This window comes from Triturus cristatus, chromosome 3_2 (assembly GCF_964204655.1).
Source record: "Triturus cristatus chromosome 3_2, aTriCri1.1, whole genome shotgun sequence".
Lineage (NCBI taxonomy): Eukaryota > Metazoa > Chordata > Amphibia > Caudata > Salamandridae > Triturus > Triturus cristatus.
The window spans coordinates 445,735,004-445,758,924 of NC_140584.1; the positions used below are offsets into that span (position 1 = coordinate 445,735,004).

A 23,921-nucleotide genomic window follows, 5' to 3' on the forward strand; every position below is an offset into this window, starting at 1 on the left:
AAGAACATTTTGGCATCATTCTTAATAACGATTACCTTTATTGTTGCATCTACTCATATGCGTGTGCACGGGACCTGTTGTTATATATAGACGGACCTCTGTCCAGAATTGAGGGTTTAGGGGTTTTTCCCTCTCCTGTTGCACCTCATCGATAACCTTCATTTTGTTAAATCCACGATACTGGGCAAGCGCCACTTCATACCCTGTGATAATTAATACCCCCTTTTCGTCTCCTCCTACCACAACTAGACTATGTCTGACATATTGGATGATCTGGCCCGGTTAAAGCTCATAAGGTCCCAAAGCAAAAACAAAAACCCCTGGTTCAGCTGACCCCTCAATAGGGAAAGGGGAGCTCTCTGACTTACAGAAAGAAACTGGAGACAGCACCCCTCAGCCTCCCAACTTAAACTTCTCCGTCAGGCCAGAAATACCTACGACAAGAACATCCTCATATCCCAAAAAGAGTTCTTCAGATCAGAACTGGAAAACGCCAAGAACTAGACTCCGCAAACTCTTTGAAATAGTCAAACATCAATCAAACAAACTAGCTAAGTCATCCAAAGAAACTTCAAAATCCCCAATACCTGTGATGAGTTCTCCTCCTTCTTTACAACAAAAAATTAACTCTCTAGGCAACGAACTTAATGCCACCTCAAACTTCCCTCCTCCTCTTACCGGGACCCATTTCTCCTCTCCCAAGCCCCCCCCCCCCCCCTCCCCCAGGCAACACCCAAAAACAAAGCTCACTGGTACAATTACGAACTATATGATGACCATTCCATCTCGAAAATTATATCGCCTTATAACCGAATACCCACTTCCACGACCCTCTCCCCTCCAACTACTTGGCAGCGACCTCCCTACTCATCGTTGCCATTTGGACAAGAATTATCAATGTTTCCCTTCTGCACGGTCCATATCTGACTCCCTGAAAACCGGGCAAGCCATCCCCATCCTAAAAAACCCACTCTGAATCCAGCAATTCCAGACAGCTTCAGACCAATTTCCAATATTCCTCTTCTTGCAAAAGTGCAGGAGAAATGTGTGCAGCTACAACTAAATCAACATATCGGTAATTTCAACTTGCTTGACAAATTCCAATCTGGGTTCAGGCCTGGGCATAGCACTGAAACGACTATTCTTCACATCGTAGATGATGCTCTCCAAGCCCTTGACCAAGGCAAAACGGTCTCTCGATCCTTCCGGATCTTTCCTCGGCATTCGACACAGTCAACCACGAGAAACTTCTTGAACGCCTCGAACACAGGATGGGTCTAGGAGGTACCGTCATCAAATGGTTTTGTTCCTTTCTCCAGAACCACACCCAGATATTCTTAGTCAACAGCAACCTATCTGCTCCTTCCCTGTTATCAATCGGTGTCCCTCAAGGCTCTACTCTGTCCCCTACCCTCTTCAATCTCTACCTTGAACCATTAGCTGAAATTTTTCGCACTGCCAACATCTCCTTCCACAAGTACGCCGATTATTCTCCGATCTACATCAAAATCTCTACTTTCGAGGAGATTACCTATCTGAATGACGCCCTGAAACTGACTGTTCAATGGCTCGCCAACAACCAGCTCAAACTGAATGCCCAAAAAACAGAGTTCCTTCTAATCCCCCCCCCACCCCTAAAAACTCCAATGACATCCTGGAATGGATTAACTCGATCACAGCACTCAACTGCACACCGACCATAGTATATTCTGCCAAATCTCTCGGTATAACCTTGGACAGCATCTTGAATATGCATGAACACATCAACTCGATGGCCAAAACTGCCAGGTTCCATCTGTGTTACTTGAGAAAACTAAACCATTCCTTGATACTGCAGACCTAAAAAAAGAAGTTCAGGCGTTAGTTGTCTCCAGAATTGAATACAGCTGCTCTACCCTATCTGGCCTACCAAAGACTTCCATGGCCCCTCTAAAAGCTTGCCTCAACACAGCAGCTAGACTCTCATCTGGCTCAAAAAAAATTGACCACATTTCACCACATTTGAAGGCCTTAAACTGGCTTCCTCTTGAAGACAGAATCCAGCTCAAGCTGGCCTGTATCACACACAAAGCGTTGTACACAAACTCCCCCGCATATCTCGCCCAGGAAATCGTGGTATCTGGGAGATTCTAAAACTTCCGGTCCGCCAGAGACCAAGTAAAAAACATATAACCGAGCGTTCTCTGGGGCTGCACCAAGAGTCTGGAACTTGCTACCATCCTCCATGAGAAGAATCCCTTCTCTGTCAGACTTAAAAACGCAAGCTAAAACCTTCTTAATGAGCAAATTCCTCCAATAACTCTCCTTTGTCGCGCATACCGCCTTTTGTCATGGTTTTTGTTTCTGTGCATAATCTCCTGTACTGCTTGGCCCTTGCTGTGTACCAATTCTCGCTCCTTCTAATGTTCTGCTGGTTCTCTCTGCCTATTGCTATCATATGTCCCCTCTTATATACAATTGCTGGTTTTCTCTTTTTATAGCCATGTCGCTCTGCTGATTATGGTACTGTACTGATTATTGTATATAACTCTGCCTTTTGTCCTAATGTAGTCAATTTCCTAATCCCCATCCTTGTGTTTTGCCTGTGTCTAACCTGACATAACTTGTTATCCCTGTAAACTGCTCTGATACCCTAACGGGTCACGTTCACGCTCCATAAAACCTCAAATAAATAAATAAATAAACTGAGGTTTTGTATATCACTCTCCACTTTGTACAGTTAGTTCTCCCAAGACTGCTATTAATTCACCCATGACTACTAATAAGCTATTTTCCCTTCTCTTAAATTAACATAATCCCTTAATCCCCAGACCACCTGAAACCCCATCTAAGCTACGTGGGTTGGGACTCACATCTTGAATTCTGTAAACTATGGAATCTTGGGTACTATGGTTCCAAGAGTCACATTCTCTCTATTTTAGAAGAGAAAGCATCACAAATGTGTGAACATCATTAATATTGCTAACTCCTCTTACATACATACCATCCAGAAATGTTGCAGTCCTGTTCTGCCAGCTTTGCTCACCCCTTATCTAGAGTCTAATGTCCCTGCATGCCACCCATACAATCCACAGTGTTTTTACATCCAGGGCAAATTTATTTTCTGGACATAGCTACTCGCATTCCAGTGCAAACGGCCACACCCTGATCTTGTTCCTAAACGCTTTACATGCTTTTTAAGCCTTTCTTCACAATCTAACAACATTTACTAACATCAGTAATATCAGTACATTTGCTATAGAATAAATGTACTGCAGCGTTCCTTTTAGGGCTAACTAGCCCTCTAAAGATAAAGAAGTATTAAAAGGAAAGTAAATTAAAGGAATATTGCAACAGGTCCCAGTTCTAGTAGTGTGTTATAATTCCAATTAGACATTGAACCCCACATCAACTTAATGTCTGTGACAATCCATCACACCTACTTAAATCAAACATTGTTGACAAAATGTTATTTAAACTGTCCTAATAGTTTCAAAAGTAAATATTTTCAGTGAAATATTTATAGAAGAGAAAGAGACTGGTAGGGGATGGGGGAATAAGGAGAGAGTAACGGTTAACAGACCCTAAGCAAAGACATATAATTATATGCAGCAGCCTACAAAACAAGCATTGAAAATACAATAGGTCTCGACTTTGATTAACCCCTTCAGCGCTGCGCGGATTCCTCCGCGGTGCTGAAGGGTTCGAGCGCGGGCGGGGCCATGACGGAACGGTTCCGTCATGAGCACAGCTCAACCGATGCTCATGACGGAACCGTTCCGTCATGAGCATGGAAGGGGTTAAGTTAAAGCCATTTGCTTTGCTAATGGTATTGTAAAGCAAAGCAAATGGCTTTAACTTAATGAAAGGCGAGACCTATTGCATTTTTAATGCTTCTTTTGTCAAGGTATTTTCTTAGATCTCCCATTTGAGACGTCTGTGGAAAAGGCAGAAGGAGATGTGGTAGAGGAAATATGAAAGTGTGATCTTTAAAAACAAAAAGGCACATTCCCTTTTATACACTCAACAAACTGTATGCATTTTCAGGTTTGAGTATCTATCCATTAAGGTGTTCCTACAGAAAAAAAATAAGTGGCCTAGCTGAAGGAGGAGTGAAACTTGATCCACTATCATTTGAAAAATGCTTAATCTACTGTGGAGAGACATTTCTCAGAGGTTGGATTCTCAGGGTGTTTGGAAAACAACAGGAGTCCTTTCAGAGGTTCAAATAAACCAAGTAGAAGAGGTTAAGACTAAATAAAGTAAGTGTGAAGAATGATAACTTGATTGTGACATAATTAGAAGCATACACTCTGGATTAAAAGTAGCTGTCTGCTAGCCTGTGATGTAATGTTTCTCAATGTAGAACTATGTATGTGTGCATCACAGTTTACAGTAACGTAATATTAATGTGCATACATCACGAATATTAAACAGCACATGCAGAGTGAATAAGTGATGCAAGTAAGTTTAAAATTCCTGTAAATGAATCACAATCAAACTCTGTGCCCATCAGATGTGCATGACGAATGCTTGCAACTGAATATAGAGACTGAAGGCAGATCATTGAACTGGTCCGCGACAATAGAAACACCACGCCAGGACTGGACTGTTAGCTGGTATCCTATATAAATACTTAAGAAATCAGGAGGGCTACTGCAACATGTTCATGTAGCTGTTATTTGACTAGGCATGACACTTTCAATGAATGTGTCCACATTCTGGTATTGCATTGTTTTTAACTATTCTGAAGTCAGAAATGGATGCAGGTTCATATGACAGTTAAAGGCAATATGCAAGTTATATATTGAACATAAGTAGGTAGACTATGAAGACCTGCAGAACCCTCATCTAAGCGGGTGAGGAGAGAGAAGCTCTGGGGCCATGCTAGGGCTCTATCCGAATAGCCAATCTAATGTAAAGCCTACAAACATTCCTGCATACACAAACTAAAAGCCCTCCCACCCCCGCCCCTTCCCAAAAGGCGCAGATGACCAATTAACCGTTTTTAGCACATCACCACCGCAGACGTATAAACTACTATGGCATGTGCGCGCAAACACACGCCTGACACTTTGACTCTCGAATGATTATAGCTCACCTGCAAGAAGTGCTGTATTATAGATTAGTATTTCGCAAACTTCAGAAGTACATTACAAAACATCTGCACACAATGCCGACCTACACATCATCATAAGTGAGCACATGCTTCACAAATGCACACAGCGGTGACCTGCAGATGCTTGCAGCACACTGCTGACTCTGCAATGATTCACGGGTCTATTAATAGAACTGCCCAGCGTTTAGACAGAATGGCAAGGACAGGAAGGACTGCTTTCGTTCAACGTAAACAGCTCGCCTTGCACTTGTAACTGCAACCAAGGGGTCTGTAAAAGATGGGTGGGTCTTGGGCGCATTCTCTCGGATGGTTGTTATCTTCATTAGGTAGGGTGTAGAGGTGGTAAGGTCTATCGTAAGAAGAGGAAAACATGCACGGGCTGTAAAAAATACAAGCGCACACAGGTACAGTCTACCTCACACTCGAGGGCATACTGCGCTCAGATCACGAGGAGCAGCACTGAAGGAACATGCATGAATCCCGGTCAGTCGCCTCGGTCACACATTAATAAGCCCCGCAGATTAGTGCTGCAGAGATCATTTACAAGCCCTGCCTACAATACAGCATAAAATACGCCAGATACTCACTGAACCCTCAGGAATCAGCATCAGGACAGAGCACTTAAGGAGCGCGTGGCGTTTGTTTCCTGCCAGGTCTGCCATAAGCATAAGTGATCACCTTTAGTGAAACAGCAGTTAGAAAAGTAATAAAGGAATGAGGCTATCCGGAATCAGGCAGCTCACGCCACAAAAGCAGCAGCACTAGACATGTGCGTTTCCAGGAGTCACCCTTCCTGCTCTCAAATGTCTGACTTGACATGGGGCGTGCGAACACACACACACACACACAAAAGTACCGTAGTATGAGACCGGCTGACCAGGCTCAAAAATCAGAGTCCACGTGACGCAACACTTGGAACAACATTTAAAACGAGGTCTCTTTCGGCTAGTCTAGAGGGAGGCACCGAATAAACACTTGGTCATGCACAATTATTTCTAAAAGCAGAGAAAAGAGGGAAGCGCCGACAGTCTCATTCACGGACGCCCTAATCGTCATACTACTAAATGCAGGAACAGTGAGGTATGCTGCCAGACCATTTCAGAGCGTCTTCTAGAACTCTCCTAAGAATCGGTCAATAGTTTAGGATGGAGACCATTTAAAAAACCTAGCAAATAGGTTTACCTAAACATGTCGACTTGTAGAGCATTCGGATGCCAACTAATACCACTATATGAAGCTATATATAATATGGACCCGAAAAACTATTTAACCGGATGAGCATCAGCTCCGACTTTGAGGCTTGCATTCGGCTTTAGGGACAATAAGCAAGATCAAAAAGTTATGCATTTCCTCTCTAAGGGGAACAAAACACCTGGCACTACAAGATAACAAGCATCGATCTCTTGTCTTTATGGGGCCATGTGTTTCTAATTAGAAACAAATGGCCCCATAAAGATAAAGTCCGGATCAGAGGCGAAAGGGCGTCATCAAAAAACCCTAATTTCCAATGGCAGGCCATCGTTTAGCATAAACAGTGACACCAGCCAATAAAAATACAGGGTGGGGCTTCAAGTCCCCTTCTCAAATCTACTCTCCTACAAAATCTCTCGCCCAGCGAGTAGCGCATTGCGCTGCAACACCAGGCGAGACCTAAAAAGGATACGCAGTGTGTCCTATATCTTAATCTGCCTCCCAGTGGCCATGCACAGCTACAAGACTCTTCTCATTCTATGACTCTGAGAAGAAATAGTTTGGGGCAAATGCTGTCAAACAATCTTGTTGTCAATTTGCGAGGGCTAGCATTGACATTAGTGGGCGGGCTATAAAGTGGCCCATATTTTCTTAAAGACTGATCTTTCCTATACTTCTGTCTTGATCATTTCCCTTTTCCAAACCATCAAGCTGTGAAATCTGGGACAGTCTTCCATCTCTGCGGTATACAGATTGCAGCCACTGATAGAAATAGAAAATTTATATTTTCCAGTGCATCATAACATGAGTGATGCTTTGGAAGTTATGGGTGGATACCCTAAAACGGTTCTATCTCAAATATATCCACTGATATTTCGAGGTGTCAATCTAGAAAACATCCAAGGCCCTCACACCACCACTAATTATCCAGCTTTCTCTCCTTGTTCATAATATTTGAGTTTCAACCAAGTCAGGGGGTGTTTTGCTAGATATGTGAATAGGACATATAAATCATATTTTACGGATTACTGTTCATCTTTCAGGGATTTTGTAGGTTTCTCAATATATGCTTTTCTTTTTGAGTTTATTATCGCTTTCTGTGCAACCATAATGTTTGACTTGATAGGTGGAGGACTAACTGAAGTATGATTTTGGTACCGGCCTAACTTTACTTTTTGCTGTTTGTGCATTTACATTGAAAAGTTGCACATGCCAATTCTGGAATAATTACTAGTTTTTAATTTTTTTTATCTTCATATTTGGTACCTCCAGGTTTATCTTTAAAGGGAGATCTCGGTTTGTCCCAGTCCCAACAGTACTGGGTTTCATACCTTCAATCAATTTTTGCTGAGATATCGTAGTACGGTGTGTTCATGAGGCCCTTCAAGCCCCTTTAGTAAGAGGTTCTCAAGTATCCATTGATGTTTTCTCAAAGGTTTTCAAGATTAATTTCAATACCTCCAGATCTTGGTATTCATAGTGGTTTTGTAATCAATTATAATAAACATAATCGAGAGCAGGAGTTGCATTTGTTGGTGCCACAGGGAAACAAGGTGATGAACAATCTAGGAGAATCCTTTCATAATGGGTTTCTGGACCATACCCAATAGGCAATTTGTATTTCTAATTTGGGTATGAATATTTTACTTCTGCCATATAAGGGTAAGATCTTGCAATTAAGCAATAGTGTTTCTGCCTTCAAATTTTCAAAGGACATACAAAAGACATTCAATTGATTCAATTCTTTTTTTCTTAAAAGGAAATTAGAGATTCCTGGGTCGTCTCTTACATCTTGTATTTGGGAATGTGGCTCAATTCTAAACTGTGACTTGACCACCAGATTAAAACTGTGACCAGCCTCTGTTTCGGAATGCTGAGGAACGTGATGAAAATTATTTTGCTACTGTCGGCGTTTGCTCAAATGACCACTGTTGGACTTGGCCCTTTTTTGCAGGGTTATTCACAAACATTTTGCCTTCCTCAGCCTGTTTTTATAACCTTTTTGTTAGCTTCATGACTCTGGGCACTTTACCACTGCTAATCAGTGCTAGAGTGCACGTGCTCTCTACCCAAAAACATGGAATGATTGGTTTACACCCATTTGGCATATTTGATTTACATGCAAGTCTCTTGTACAGTAGTATACCATATACCCAAAGCCTGTAAATTAAATGCCACTAGTGGACCTGCAGCACCGCTTGTGCCACCCACAGAGGTAGGCATTCAAACCTGTCTCTGGCCTGCTACTGCAGAGCCTGTGTGAAGAGTTTACTGACACTTTGACTTGGCATTTAAAACTACTTGCCAACTGCTTTTATTTCATGTTTATGTCTAATAAAAAGATGTTTAAAAAAAGAAAAAATTAACCTCCCCATTTGTTACACACATATCACTAATAAAGTAGGTTCTAGGTAGCCCAATGCTCAGGGTGCTGTGTAAGTAAAAGGTAGGACATGTGCCTTTATGTGTGGAATGTCCTGGTAGTGAGAAACAGCCTATTTTGTTTCCCACTGCTGTGAGGCCTCACCTCTCAGACTAGAATTGTGAATTTCCTTATATATTTTTAAGTGGTAATTTATCATCAAAAAGGAGTGGTGTTGCCATGTTTGGTATGTTTAGAATGGTAGTGATAAATCCTGCTTACTGGTGTAGTTGGATTTTACATTACTATTTTAGAAATGCCACTTTTAGAAAGTGGGCAATTCTTTGTGCGTAGGACTCTTTGTGCTTTGCAGCCCGACTCAAATACATGTTTAGGACTGAGCGACAGCTAAACATGGTGCATACTTTCCATACATCCACCACACAGGAAGGGCTGGATGTGACAGGGGTAAAACCTGCATTAATCTGCATACTAATGGTCTTCCTGGGTTGGGAGAGGGTGCTCACACTTCGCATTTGTATAGCTTGTGTCCTGCCCTCACACAAAGGATTTAACCCCAACTGATGTCTGAAGCCAGGGCTGCATTGAAAGGGATTGTTGTGCACTTGAAAGGGTTCATTTTGAATTCCCCCCTTGAACAAAGACATTTTTTAGTATAAGCTCAGGGGCTCTGGCCTCATGATTTTAGACACTGCATGGACTTTTAACCAGTCGCTGCTTGCTCTACAGATTGCACATTGCTAGAGGACTGCTGTGCTGCCAGGAAGAACCGGCATAGGGACCATTTACTTTGTTGTGGTGACATGCTTGTCTGCTGGAGAAACAGCACTCTGGTCAAGGAAACTAGTGTGCTGGCCTGCTGCCTACCTGCCTGCTCTTTGTGCTCTCCAGGGACATGTGGGCTTGCCCCCTCCCTGTTCTGTTAGGATTTCAAAGAATTCTATCAGGCTAAAATCTTTGTTGAACTCTGGGGATTTCAGGATAGTGCCTTGTCTACCCTCAAAACCTGCAGTGTGGGCACTTTCTGGGAGAAGCCCCTGTTAGCGCATGGTGAAGCACTGCTACCTCTGCTGCTGGTGTTCTCAAACCACCGCGTAGTGAGGCGCTACTACATGTTCCCGACTCTCTGGGGGACAGGACGTGTAGAGCACTTTTTTCCTTCCTGGACCCAAGGCGTGTACTCCGCGACAACGGTTTCCTCAGTGAAGCGCGTGGTGAGCCCTTAGTCTACCTCCAGTCTGAAGTACGGGTGCTGTTGGCGTGACGGAGCTGTGGGTTCGGCCCTGCAGCGCCTCCCTATGTAACCCTCACAAGCCACTGAGCCTGGCTACTCATTGTCTAGGTTTGCCCTGCCCTCTTGGGTAGTTCGCAGATATTTTCTGGGCCCACGGGACTGCTGTTGGTGAGTCGGGACCGAGGAAGTTTGGTAGCTGTCCCATGCTCGTATGGCAGGCGGCTCATGTTCACAAAGGAGGACCGCTCTGGGGTTTTGGCAGCTGCACTCCCCTCCTCTGAACGGGAGGGGCACATCGAGGCCTCCCTGCGAAATTCTCCAGTTTGTGCCCTCCCTTACCTGGGTGATGCATTTTGGGGGCATATTATCCTCTTGAGGGGGCATGACAGGGGGAGTTATTGATGCAGCCCCCCACCCCAAGTAGAAACGGGTTGCCTTTGGAACTGCCTCTAAAATTACTGTATCACTTATAGTAGGCATGCAGGTACTCCTGTGGCCTATGTTTTAGACCAGCAAACCATCTTTTTTAACCAGGCTCACAAAGATTACTATAACACCACCAATAGGAGTAATGGGGTTTCTGTACCTATATGGGCTTATTGTTGCTGAAATGTTTATGGTGATATTACGTGATTTATGTACTACTGGTGATATGTGGTGACTGATGTGTTTTGCCTCTAACCTAACTGCTGCATTTCATACACTGATTTCATAATGTATGTTTTGAATCTTGCATTGCCAGGATAACTAGTAAGATCTCAGGATTTGCATAGTATTTATGATTTATGTCATTTTGGTCTTGTTTTATGTATAATATACTATGGATTTTTATTTAATCCTGTGTGTTGAGGTGTGTTCATTAAGTTTCGGTGCTAGCGTGTTGCGCAAACACGTTACACATTGCCTCTGATGATAAGCCTGACTGCTCTGTGCCAAGCTACCAGAGGGTGAGCACAGGTTTTCTTTGGTATTTAACTGACTTGCCCTGCCTAGAGTTGTTGGTTATGGTGTATATCCTAGCCAACTAGAAACCCCATTTCTAACAACTATTGTCCAGGCATTTATCATAGTGCAGCTAGAATATGGAAATATCCTTCTAAGGCTGCTGTTAAAAGGAGAAAAACTAACAGAAGGTCTTAAGTCCAAACATACAGACAGAAAAGTCACTAGATGCCGTGAACAAAGCGAGAGTCTCTACAAATGGTTGGTATATCACCAGGCCAGAAACAAAGAGTCCATCAGCCCACCCGTATTGGCGGAGCTTCGTCATTTGAGACTCTAAGGGATCGAGGTCTGGGCCCATAGCAGCGAGCCAGCCGGCCCTCTTGGCTGCCCGACCAAATAATCCCAAGCTAGAACAGTTTCCTGGCTCAGTGTATATAACAACACTTGAGGACTCAAAAAAGATGTGCAGTGCTCTACCGTGAAAAGTGCATTAAAACTGACTACGTGGGCAAAAAATATGTTTATTCAAGATTGCCCAGGTGTCATATCTAAAACCAAAATAGTCTTAAACAAGGACGACTATTTCCTGACTTGGTCTCATGAGGTCGACATGTTTCAGCCGTAATGGTGGACTCACCCGGCTTTCTTCAGGACCTATATTTAATTGAAAACAAAGCTACTGCAGGAAAAATCTATTCAGTGGAAGTGATGTGAAAAAACAAAATATAATGCTATTATAAAAATAGAGTGTGGCAAAAGCCACCCTACCCGACTAACAATCTTTATGCCAGGGTACAAGAGCTTAGTCTTCTTTCCTAAAAAGATTGAGAAGAAATCAAACCATAAGAAAGGTCTCTCACACAATGTTCACAGCATCAATGACTCTCATCGTACAGTGCCCTTTATGCACTGTCATTGTTATCAAAATTCAAAGCTTTGCTGCCAATTGAATTTTTTTAAATAAATTTTTAGTTCAACTCACCCAGCTTTATGTGGGAGGAAAGCCTCACCTCACCTGGCTGACTGCTCAGTGAAGGAAGCCCCGCTCTGTTGAAATGTAAGGACAAGAGAACCGTTTGCACATAGATACTAGTCCCTTGGAAATCCCCACAGTACATTCAACACCTTAAAACCGCTAAAATCCTGACTCTGAGAGACAAAACCCTCATGTGTGACGTGGCAAGTATACCAAAGGAATGCTCCATTTGTAAACCTGCTCTGCCTATGAATCTGCATATTATTCAACATAGGCGAGAGCTCTTACTAAACAACCTAGTGTATTAGGGAACATAGGAGCCTATCTCCCATCATAGAACTACAGGACTGCCACCCTCTTTGTATGAACTGATAGCGTCAGGTCCCTAGGGAGAGGCAGTGCTAACCGCTGTAGTGAATCTCATAGGGGGGGCCTGGTGACGAAATAACCCTCCCCAACAAGGCAGAACGCAGGATCTACTAGTAGCAGCCCACAGCAACCCGGATTTCCCACTCCTTACCTGTCCGTCGGTACTCCGGACCAGGCTGCAAGCAGTCTGGGAGGTGACGGCAGGAAGGAGGGGAATCCTTAAATACCCGCTCTGATTTGCTCATTACGTTGTTGACGATACACAGGTGCCGGGATTAATCGTGTGTACGACCCACATGTTTGAGTACGCATGCGCAGTATCTGCAACACTAGACTAATTGTGCATGCGCAGTTTGGATCATCTGGAGAGGATAGTGTCTCTCGTTTACTTGTGCGCACGCTGAATTCATAACGCACACGGGATGTCAATTACAGAATAAAAAGGTTAGACATCCTCACTGTCCACGCCTGACATGCAGCGTTTACTCGATACTAGAGTGTGGCCGTAGCCTTCTATCCCACTACTTTGTGTAATATCGTACTCTTTCATGAAGGGTGGCAGTCCTGTAGTTCTATGATGGGAAATAGGCTCCTATGCTCCCAAATACACTAGGTTGTTTAGTAAGAGCTCTCGCCTATGTTGAATAATACGCAGATTCATAGGCAGAGCAGGTATTCCTTTGGTATACTTGCCACGTCACACATGAGGGTTTTGTCTCTCAGAGTCAGGATTTTAGCGGTTTTAAGGTGTTGAATGTATTGTGGGGATTTCCAAGGGACTAGTATCTATGTGCAACCGGTTCTCTTGTCCTGCCATTTCAACAGAGCGGGGCTTCCTTCACTGAGCAATCAGCCGGGTGAGGTGAGGCTTTCCTCCCACATAAAGCTGGGTGAGTTGAACTAAAAATTTATAAAAAAATTTCAATTGGCAGCAATGCTTTGAATTTTGATAACAATGACAGTGCATAAAGGGCACTGTACGATGGGAGTCATTGATGCTGTGAACATTGTGTGAGAGACCTTTCTTATGGTTTGATTTCTTCTCAATCTTTTTAGGAAAGAAGACTAAGCTCTTGTACCCTGGCATAAAGATCGTTAGTCGGGTAGGGTGGCTTTTGCCACACTCTATTTTTATAATAGCATTATATTTTGTTTTTTCACATCACTTCCACTGAATAGATTTTTCCTGCAGCAGCTTTGTTTTCAATTAAATCTAGGTCCTGAAGAAAGCCGGGTGAGTCAACCATTGCGGCTGAAACATGTCGACCTCATGAGACCAAGTCAGGAAATAGTCGTCCTTGTTTAAGACTATTTTGGTTTTAGATATGACACCTGGGCAATCTTGAATAAACATATTTTTTGCCCACGTAGTCATTTTTAATGCACTTTTCACGGTAGATCACTGCACATCTTTTTTGAGTCCTCAAGTGTTGTTATATACACTGAGCCAGGAGACTGTTCTAGCTTGGGATTATTTGGTCGGGCAGCCAAGAGGGCCGGCTGGCTCGCTGCTATGGGCCCAGACCTCGATCCCTTAGAGTCTCAAATGACGAAGCTCCGCCAATAAGGGTGGGCTGATGGACTCTTTATTTCTGGCCTGGTGATATACCAACCATTTGTAGAGACTCTCGCTTTGTTCACGGCATCTAGTGACTTTTCTGTCTGTATGTTTGGACTTAAGACCTTCTGTTAGTTTTTCTGTATTTGCTGGGGATTGAAGGTGTTATGGTCCTTAAAACTTCCCCTTTGGACCCTCATATACATCGTGTATTTTGCTGTTAAAAGGAACCAAAGGACCCGAAATGCGGCTGCATGTCTCTTGGGCCACATGCCTAAATAGTCTTCGGTCTCTACTCAGCTCAGGGACCTTCACTGGCAGGCTGTGTTGAAGCTCATACATTTCGAAGCACTTTGCTTTGCCTAGAGTGCGCTCACACAGGTGGGACCTCGCTACTTCATGAAGCTAGTGACCCCCTATTGTCCATCGAGAACCCTGTGCTCTATTGATCTTAGAGTAGCTCAAGTTCTGAGGATTCAGTGTGCTATACAAGGAAGACATTTCTTTAGATACCAGGCTCCAGAATTATTAAATTTCCTCCCCCACCATCTCCGCCTCTGTTCCATGGAAAAGGTATTCCATACACAATTGAAGACTTAGCTGTTCTAATTCTGGCAACAGTGTTGCTGGTGGCTGATTTGATTGCTGCATTCACAATGGGAAACCGTATTTGGGTAGCCATGCGCTCAAAATGGAAAATAAAAATAGAAATCTTGTATTCAGTGGAGTTGATTGACACTTTGATGGTGGCCTATTCTTTTACCAAGGTATCAATATTTTATTAAGGTAGAAAACAAGACCAATGCCATGTTTACAAGTTGTAGATCTCTGCCTGGCAGCCAGTCCGCCGCATTATTAGGGGAAGAGACTGCTGCCAATTCGAAAGGAATGCATTAACTGAGATAGCTAATATCATTATTGGCTTCCTTTCCAGGCTGCCTTCTGCAGCACGTTTCTACTTAAGCTTAAGGCATTCAGAGCAACGGATATCAATAGTGTATAGATTACATATAGTGTGGGAGGTGTCTTGAGTAACAATTCTAGTTGTCCGTTTTATTGTAGGTAGGTCAATACAAATGGTGGATTAAGTTGAAGGCCTATTGTACTGTTACTCATCAGTTTGTTATGATGATATTGGGGCAAGATGGCTCATGCTCCCTCATGTTCTGTTACATGCTCTTTAAATTACTCTTCCATTTTCTTCATCTTTCTTCTTATGTCTGACCACTCACTCATGAGTACGTCAAAGAATTACACTTATATCCAGGATTTGCAACTGCATTCATTTCATGTCCTTTCAGACTGTCATAAGGCAGATCTCATCAATTGCTCTTCTCAAAACCCACTGCTGCTACAGATATTGAATGTTATTCCATGGTACTGGTCAATATGAGAATGTCTCCATTGTGTCTACACTTAAACACAAACCAGCCCACCTGCTCCCTTTTTTCAATCTCACCCTTTTGATGCCTTCTCTCTCAAGACTACGCCTCTCTACTAATTAATCCATATTCTTATGGCTAATATGTGGTTTGGTTTTTTTTTGCTTATTCTGTCAAGCAGAAAGTCGATATACTTAAATAAGCAACCATTATAATTGTTGATTCTTTAATCTTACAACCATCCTCTTCAATGTTAACCATGAAAAGTATTAATAGATCAAAACAATTAAAAGAAAGACTGTTGTCCCACAGACACCATGGAGAGCAGAGATGCCATATAAAATAATGCTCAAGTGTTGTGCATGAAAAGGTTCTCAAGGATAGTCACAGAAGCGATTACCAAGATGGTGTAACAATCTAGAATCACATATGCCGAACTGGTTTACAATACATGAAGGACTGTGTTTTCAGAGTCATGATGCATAGAGCTACAGTACTATTGTAGATGAAGTACACCTGTTTGACCACAAAAGTTGTGGATCAGCTATGTATGCTCCAAATACCATTTTAAAAGTACTGAAGTATCTGATTACAATTAGTTGAGCAATCTCCACTCTTGTAGCAGAAGAAACAAAAGCCAATCCATTGTACTAGCCAACATCTAAGTCAAGAAAGAATGTGGTCACAAAACCTTAAAACAGCGGACGTGTCCATAACGGTTAGTAGAGAACTGGTGGCGGGCACTGTGCTTTTAGTGAAGTATATGAGTCGAGGACTTTCTCAGTTTGTTCTCCTGGCTTGTGTTTGGTTCACTCTGATTAGACCTGCAATACAGCAGCTGGTATGTCTTTTTGCTTCTTTTTAGCAAAGCAGGCTGCTTTTGAATCTGGTGAATTACCTGTTTCAAGGCTAACTACCAGGGGCAAGGAGTACTGTGCTCTGGAAGTGTGTTTGATGGTACTGCAAAAATGTGTTCTAATTCGGCATGTCATAGTTTTTAAATTATCAAGCACTCCTCACATATCTATCAACCTGGGCTTTCGAGATATTTTGCATCTTCACCTTTTGGGTGACAAAGTACACCAGCAGGCTTTCAGACAATCAGGGTTTCCAATTCAGACATCCTAACTGGTGGGCCAAGGAATTGCCAGCAAAGCTTAGCAAATAATGGCCAAGCTAGTAAACATAAAAGCCCCATCTTCCAACACACTTCACAGTGATATACTATCATCTTCAAGTCCACCATTGCAGGAGAGTGGTAAAGTCAGTGCTTACTTCCGTATACCTAGGGAGGTAAACTGAACACAATCTTCCCTTGACGAGGGTTCCATTTCTAGCTGATGTGTGAAAACTGACAATCCACTGACTGTTCCCATTTAGGACCTGCATTCTTAACACATTTTTTTCCCTGTTTCAGTACAGAGCTAATACAAAAAAAAAATCAGTTCACTGAGATTCTTTATTCCTTACTCTTTCTTGGCATATTGGATTTAAATTGATATAGATAAGCAACAAGAAAAGGATTACCCATTATCTGTTCTTAAAGCTTGTTCAAACTCAACCCGGGGATGGGTGGGAGGGGCAAGAAGTAGAACATTTGACCAAATGCAGTGGTATTTCATTTTACGGCATCAAGCAGCACTCTAGTAGAAGCCAAGCAGCAAGACTGGTGTCCAGCGGTGCTACCTCCAATAAACTGCAGAAGGCAGAAACGCAAAGCTCCTTTCTCTCTGATTGACACAAGCAACAGTCAAAATAAAGTGCGCCTGTGTGATGGTGGAATAACCAGTGACACATTTGTGTTTTTTGATTGTCAGCAGGCAGGGCTTTGTCAGAGATGACAAGGTGGCACCATCTATAACAGAGTGATGTCCGCTCATGCCTCCCAGGCAAGCCAGGTAACCATGGCAAGTGATTGGCAGGCTGCTGGCCAGACTCAATGCTCACAAAAACACATAGCATGGCTGACAGTGTAGGAATGCTGATTATAGTGAATCACCATGGGGTTTTCTGTAAGCCACAAAGTAGCTGACCATGTACATTAGGTTATTCGTTGTCAATCACAATGGCTTGTGTGAGCAGACCCAGCCATGGAGTGTTAGGCAGTCAATGTAGGCTTCTGTTTAACACACGCCTGAACAAAAAAGTTATTGAACCCGGAGGGGAGGGAGAGAAGTGAAAAGTTTGCATGTATGTGAATGTTTGATTCTAGTGCGCAGATAGGTGTGTGTACTGGTGTGTCAATTTGTAGTACTATCAATGGCATCTCATGACCCTCACCCCGTAGTGCCTGATGGTTACCAACCACCAATATCTTTTGGCAAGTTTGCAACAATGGCATCTGGGAAGCCTCTCTTAAAAACAGGGCAGTACCTTGATAGGCATATATGGCATGATGTTGGAGGCACACTTGGCACATACAACCCACCACAGACTTAAGTTCTCTTTGGAATATTGGGGACTCATATGTATGCCAAGGCCTAGCATGATGGCGGCCTCATGTGGCATTTTGTGTCCATCCCTTGCTTAGGATGACCTCACTAGTGTAAACGAGCCCTCCCCAGCGTGTTCCCTTTTATTGTCATCCCCGTCCTTAATGAACGTTGTCACCTGTGTATAATGTGGGCATCAATGACAAATGAGAGCATACTATGGACTTGCTGGAATGTCGGGGGGGCACTCCTGGCTTAGGCCCTCCATACCAGGCATCTGATGTCCACCCTGAGCATCCTGGATACATCAGGTGGACATCCCTGAAATAAGATAGTTTATAGTGCCCAAGTTTAGCAACATGTGTCATGTGTTGGTTGCAGATTGGTTGTTACTTGGGGACCAACCTATTACATTTACCAAAAATAGAAAGGCTGGCATTACAGAGAAACATTTTTCTAAGAAGACAAGCTTCTGTTTGGCGAGTATGAATTACTTTGCCAAAAATAAAAGGTAGCTTTTTATGTCAACATGTGGCTTTGTTCAGAATGTATACCAAAAATTAAAAACTAGTATTTGTGAGAGAAGGTGAACACTTTTCAGGACATTACAAGGTGACTTTTGAGGACAATAACTGACACTTAAAGGATTCTTTTAGGGCAATAGCTGCCACATGAGTGATTATTAATGGTGGATTGAGGGTGATTATTGACGATAGAATTTCTCTGCTAGCAACTTTCTGCAAAGGATTTAATGTACTAACTGTTAAGAGACATTTTAACTGTCTTAATAGTTTTTACTACAGCTCGTCACTCCCGCCATATAAGAACAGAGATGAATTGTCATGTCTAACCATCTGATTTTAACCTGAGATGTACCTCTGCCATCTGTCCTGTTATGATTAGTCTAACCTTAGGGATAGGGCTGCTGTCTAAATACTGAGATCGTAAGATCTGTTAATATTTAAGGGTTTAATTCTTCCTCTTCAAACTAGATTTTCAGTCAGAGAGAGTGAGAAGTTACTTGGAAGGGGCTGAGGGCATTGAAGGTAGAAGTATGGATACCATATACATTTTGAAAATTGAGAACATGTCAAATCATGAATATTTGAAAGTCCAGTAACATTTATGGGTTTTGCCTATATTTTAGGGAAATTGTTCTCAGAAGTAAAAAATGCATTGTTTCCAGGATGGCAAGGGTAAGATAGGATTGGAAAAGACCAGGGGGTGGTTTTGCTTAGTTATCAGATCTACTGCTTGGAAAAATACTGGTAAAGACTATGGTCTTTTAGTCAACATATTAAAAAGTGTGCGGAACATGCACCAGTTTGCTCACGTTCATAAAAATATTCACAGAGGCTACTGGGAGGCCTCAATGGATTTGTTGCTTGGGAAGGGGAAGAACAATCAGAGCAATTTAGTATAACAATGTATCCCCCACCATTTTGTAACTTTAGCAGACACCAGTGCACACAACCTTTTTGCTGGGGCTCAACCTCCATATCATTTACAGCTGATTACTCTGTCAGGGACACACATAGCAAGCCCATCCTTACACGGTGGGTGCGAGATGGCCTTTGTTTTACCTATTTCTCTATATCAGGTTGTAAAAGTGAGGGCTCATCCAAACGTCAACTATAGGCCAAATAGGATTTGTGTGTGACTAACATAGCATAAATAATATTAGTGGTGGCTGCCTATGCATAAACTACATACAAACAAAGCGTCTAAAACTCAGTTTTGACCAATGGTATTCCCAGGCAAACATCAGAGGTCGGGTTAAGAAAACACATTGAAAATGATGTGCACATATGAGCAGGGAAGGTCTGGAGGTCAAGTTGTTAACCTCGGAAAGGGAACAGCCTATAATCCCCAGAACCTTTTCACAAAGAGACACAAGAGATCTAGACAGCCTTCTTAGAACCTGGTGTCCACACTGGACAGTGCTTAAACACCATGTAAGCATATGGAAAGGTCTGATGCAGAGTAGGAAACAATGGTACACGAATTATGGCACCTCTGGTACATGAAGTAAGGTATCAGTGAAATGAAACACAGTTTAACAAGCAGAAAGTAGCATGAGATGCCTGGGTCAATTTGAAAAGTATTGAGGATGCTCTATCAGTCCTCTATTGCCTTTTTAAACTTAAGAACTCCTGACATCTTATTTCGTGGCAGCAGATGGCATCCTTCTTTTGAACTTGGATCCATCCATTTGAACGTTTTACTATAAAAACTAGAAACATAAGCGAGCACCCAAATTCTGGATGTTTGTGGGAAGTTGCAAACCTCTAAAGGTGCAATATGACCCTGGTTATGATCAGACATTAATCCTGCCAAAAGCATGAGTAATTCTGAATTCCAAAAAGCAACTGGAACAGACAAAAACCTGTGAAGTCGGTGATGCTGGGGCTAGGGAATAGTGCTTACAAGAGACTTGGTGCAGCATTAGCAGCTAGAAGCATGGAACTTCTTGAATACTATACCGCAACTTCGCTTTTTCAGCAGACATGTTGAAAATTCAGGATTGATTGATTTAACTGCAACAGCATATTATGGAAAGGCCACACCTTTCACTTATTCGAGTTCGTTCAGCTACTCCCAAAGTGGCTGGCTCACATCTGCCTGTGCCTTTAGCAATCTAGTGGTTGCAACCAATCTATATGGTGGGAACATTATATGCATTAAGTAAAAGTGTGGCACAAGAGAGTAAGGAGCATCAGCAAAGCTCTACCTCAGTGGCTGGAAACCTACAGTTGAGTACTTTGTGGACTAAAACGACCAAATTGGAGCGGTGGGATACTGGATGCACACGGCGGGACAAGGTGGCCTTGATATTGCTGTGCGGGGGTTGCAGGAGGGGCCCGGGCAGGTCGCACCCTGGTAAGGTGCTTGCGCCTTCACCTGGTCATTGCGTCAGTGCATCGGGCGCTGCCCGTCAACTGCCCGCCCAAAATCATGGAGAACTTTCCCAATTAAAACTTAAAAAGACTGCGGGCATGGGGGACAACAGAGGAGTCGGTAGGGGAAGCAACAGTGAGTGAGCAAGGAAGAAGGGGAGCAGCACACAAGGGAAAGCAACACAAAGGAAGAAAGAAGCACACCACTGAGAGTAACATGGAGGGCGGGAGAGGCAGAGTTTGGTGGTGGCAAGAAAGCACAAATAGAGTGTTTGCAACCCGGGGGATGTTGGAAAAATTTAAATATCTATATATCCATATGTATGTACACACATAGTTAGTTCCAATTTTCACCCGCACTGTCTTAACCTACTGAGCTATCCTATTTCTTCGTACGCAAGCTAACAGCCAGGTCCTCTGCAGCACACAAGCCCCCACCAGTCACAGATCATATTCCAGCCCTGGACCAAGACCCTCACTGCGCTTGACAGTCAGCAGCGGCTCAGGGATAGTTCTTCGATTTTTGAGGTCCTGTGCAGAAAGTGACTGGGCGAATCCCCCCCTAAATTGCATTTGTCATGACAATACTGTTGGAAATAGCCCTTTTTGCAGGGTTATCCCCAAACTTTTTGCTTCTTCCTCCTTTATTTCTCTTGACCCGTGGTTGTTGGCAATACGACTCTGGGCACTTTACCACTGCTGATCAGTGCTAAAGTGCATATGCTCTCTGTATAAATTGTTATTGTGATTGGTTATCCATGATTGGCATATTTGTTTTACCTGTAAGGGCCCTAGTAAAGGGCACTGAGTGTGCCAGGGCTGGTAATTCAAATGCTACTAGTGGGCCTGCAGGACTGATTGTGCAACCCACAGGAGTAGCCCTAAAATGGTGTCTCAGGTCTGCCACCGCAGTGCCTGTATGCAGTCTGTGAACTGCCATGCTGACCTGGCCAGTGTCCCCACTGACCAGGCCTAACCCTTCCCTTTCTGTACACATTGGACACCCCTCTAGAAGGCCCAAGGTACCCCCCTGGGCAGGGTGTAGTGTATGTGAAAGGTAGAGAATGTACTACTGTTGGTGACATGCTCTGATAGTGAAATACTGCCAATTTCGTTTTTCACTATTGAAAGGCCATCTTGCCCATAGGATAGAATGGGGGATGCGGTGTCCCATGTGTACCTGCATATCTCCCCATAGGAGCAAGATGGAAACTTAGAGTCTGGTATCCCTGAAATTAGAATTTAATTATCTATCTTTTAGGAAAGATGATTTTTGGATCCTAGGTTTGAAAACAGCACTCTTAGAAAGTAGCTGTTTTCTTGTCTAACCTTTCTGTGTGCTTCTGCCCGTTTGTGAATTGACTGTCTTGAGTTTGAGTGACAAAGCTGGGAAATTCCAGGAGGCACGGTGAGTCAGCCCAGGGCTAATGGAGCTATCTGCGTTTGGAGTGGTGGGAGGAGTTGCACCTGGGACCTGAATAGGGCTGTGCCTGCCTTCCACAATGCTGGCTCCACCTCGTGCTGAGCGGCTGATGACCCTGCCCCTCTCTCTCAAAGGAAGAAGGTGTCCACTGACAGAATGCACCCAGAACTGGTTTTTGCTGGGCTCAGAGCCCTCCTGCACAAAGGGAACAAAGACTTTTGGGGTATAAGTACAGGACCCCAAACCCCTGAACTTTAGATCATCCAGGAATCAAGAAGGAACCTCTGCCAAGGAGCAGACTGAAGAGGAAGGACTGTCCTGCTGTGTGTTTGTGGGCTGACCTGCAGTTGCTTTGCTGCCAAGGAGAGGGAAAAGACTTTTCTGTTGCTGTGTCCCCTTGCTTGAAGAGATCTCCAAGGGCCTGAGGAGAGCTGGCCTCCTGTTAAGAAGTCCCAGGAACAACTAGGGCGGGTTGTCTCGTACTGGATCTTGAAAAAGCCTTCGACTGTTTGGAGTGGGGCTACCTCGAAGCGGTGCCGATACGATACGGACTGGGCCTGGGGTTTCTCCAGATGGTCGCACTCCTGTACAAGAATCCTACAGTGAGGGTAAAAACTGGGCCCTACATCTCTGCTGCAATACCAATCTGCAGGAGCACCAGGCAGGGGTGCCCGCTTTCGCCCCTCCTGTTTGCGTTGGCAATTGAGGCCCTAGCCGTGACACTGCGTACGACACTAGGAGATGGGATCCCCCTAGGGGATGCGATGCATCAGGTGTCGCTGTACGCAGATGATCTTCTGGTGTTCGTCAGAGATGTCAGTAACATCCCGGTCACTCTGGAGCGCATACTGCTCGACTTCGCCGCTCTCTCGGGACTCAGGGTGAACGCCACGAAGTCCTGTCTTTATGCGTTTAGTGGGGGTATCCCGGAGCAGGCTATATCCTAGATGGCGTGCGTGTGCAGTGGAAAGCGGAAACTTTCCGATACTTAGGAGTCCAGATATATCGCCAGCCGGCGGACCTCGTCGAGGGCAATTTGGGCAGGGCTGTGACGGCGATTAAGTCCCAGATGCGTTTTTGGAGCACGCTTCCACTCACAGTCACCGGCAGGGTAGCCATATCCAAGTTGGTGATACTCCCCCGTCTTCTGTACTATTTTGACAATCTGCCAGTATATATCCCGGCGGCCTTCTTCACCACACTTACGCAGTCGCTCCGGGATTTCATCTGGGGTAATGCGCGGCATAGGATGACTCTGCCCAAGCTCTACTTACCTACTGACCAGGGAGGCCTGGCTGCGCCGTCCTTTGAACATTATTATCTGGCAGCGCAGCTACAATGGATCGTCCGCTGGCTAGCAGATAGGGGCCTCGATGACACTGCAGCAACAGCACCTCCCCTGTCTCTAGCTGACATCACCAAGCTCTTTCACCCTGCCACGAAAGCCTCAACGTCGATACCACTCCTCATGGTAGTAGCCTACAAATGCTACCGTCGCAGTCTCTACCTTACTAGAACCATGGTTCCTTATGCTCCGGCCATACCACTGGCGGGCTCCCCTAGCGGGCTGGAGGCGCTCACCGCTTCTGAGCTAGCGGAGTGGCACGCAGCAGACATACAGACCCTGGGTAACCTCTATCGGGACGGCACTCTCATGACGTATGAATCCCTGGTTGATGAGGCGGGCCTGCCGCCTGGGCTATTCCTCAGACACCGTTCCCTGATTGCGACATGGACTGCTAGATGGGGGGACATGGAGGTGGAACTAGGCCAACACCTCACCATACGGTTTGCGGCCTCACTCCGGACGCACGCTGCGATCAGCCTATAACCGCTCCGCCGCAAATGGGAGATAGACCTGGAGAGGCCTCTGGACAATAGGGAATGGGGCAAGATACTACAGAGCCCAAGACGCATACCCCCGCAACATGCGGTTCTGCCAGATACAGCTGTTTATACTTCACAGGGCGTACCTCACGCCAGAAATGATTAATAGATACTTCCATCACATAGACATGGCTTGCCCCCGCTGC

The 23,921-nt window shown here is 44.2% G+C and overlaps 1 protein-coding gene across 4 annotated transcripts in view; it reads right to left on the reverse strand.

Moving 5' to 3' along the window:
• UEVLD (UEV and lactate/malate dehyrogenase domains) overlaps positions 1–23,921 on the reverse strand; it is a 367,733-nt gene that overhangs the window by 206,896 nt on the left and 136,916 nt on the right. The window lies entirely within an intron of this gene.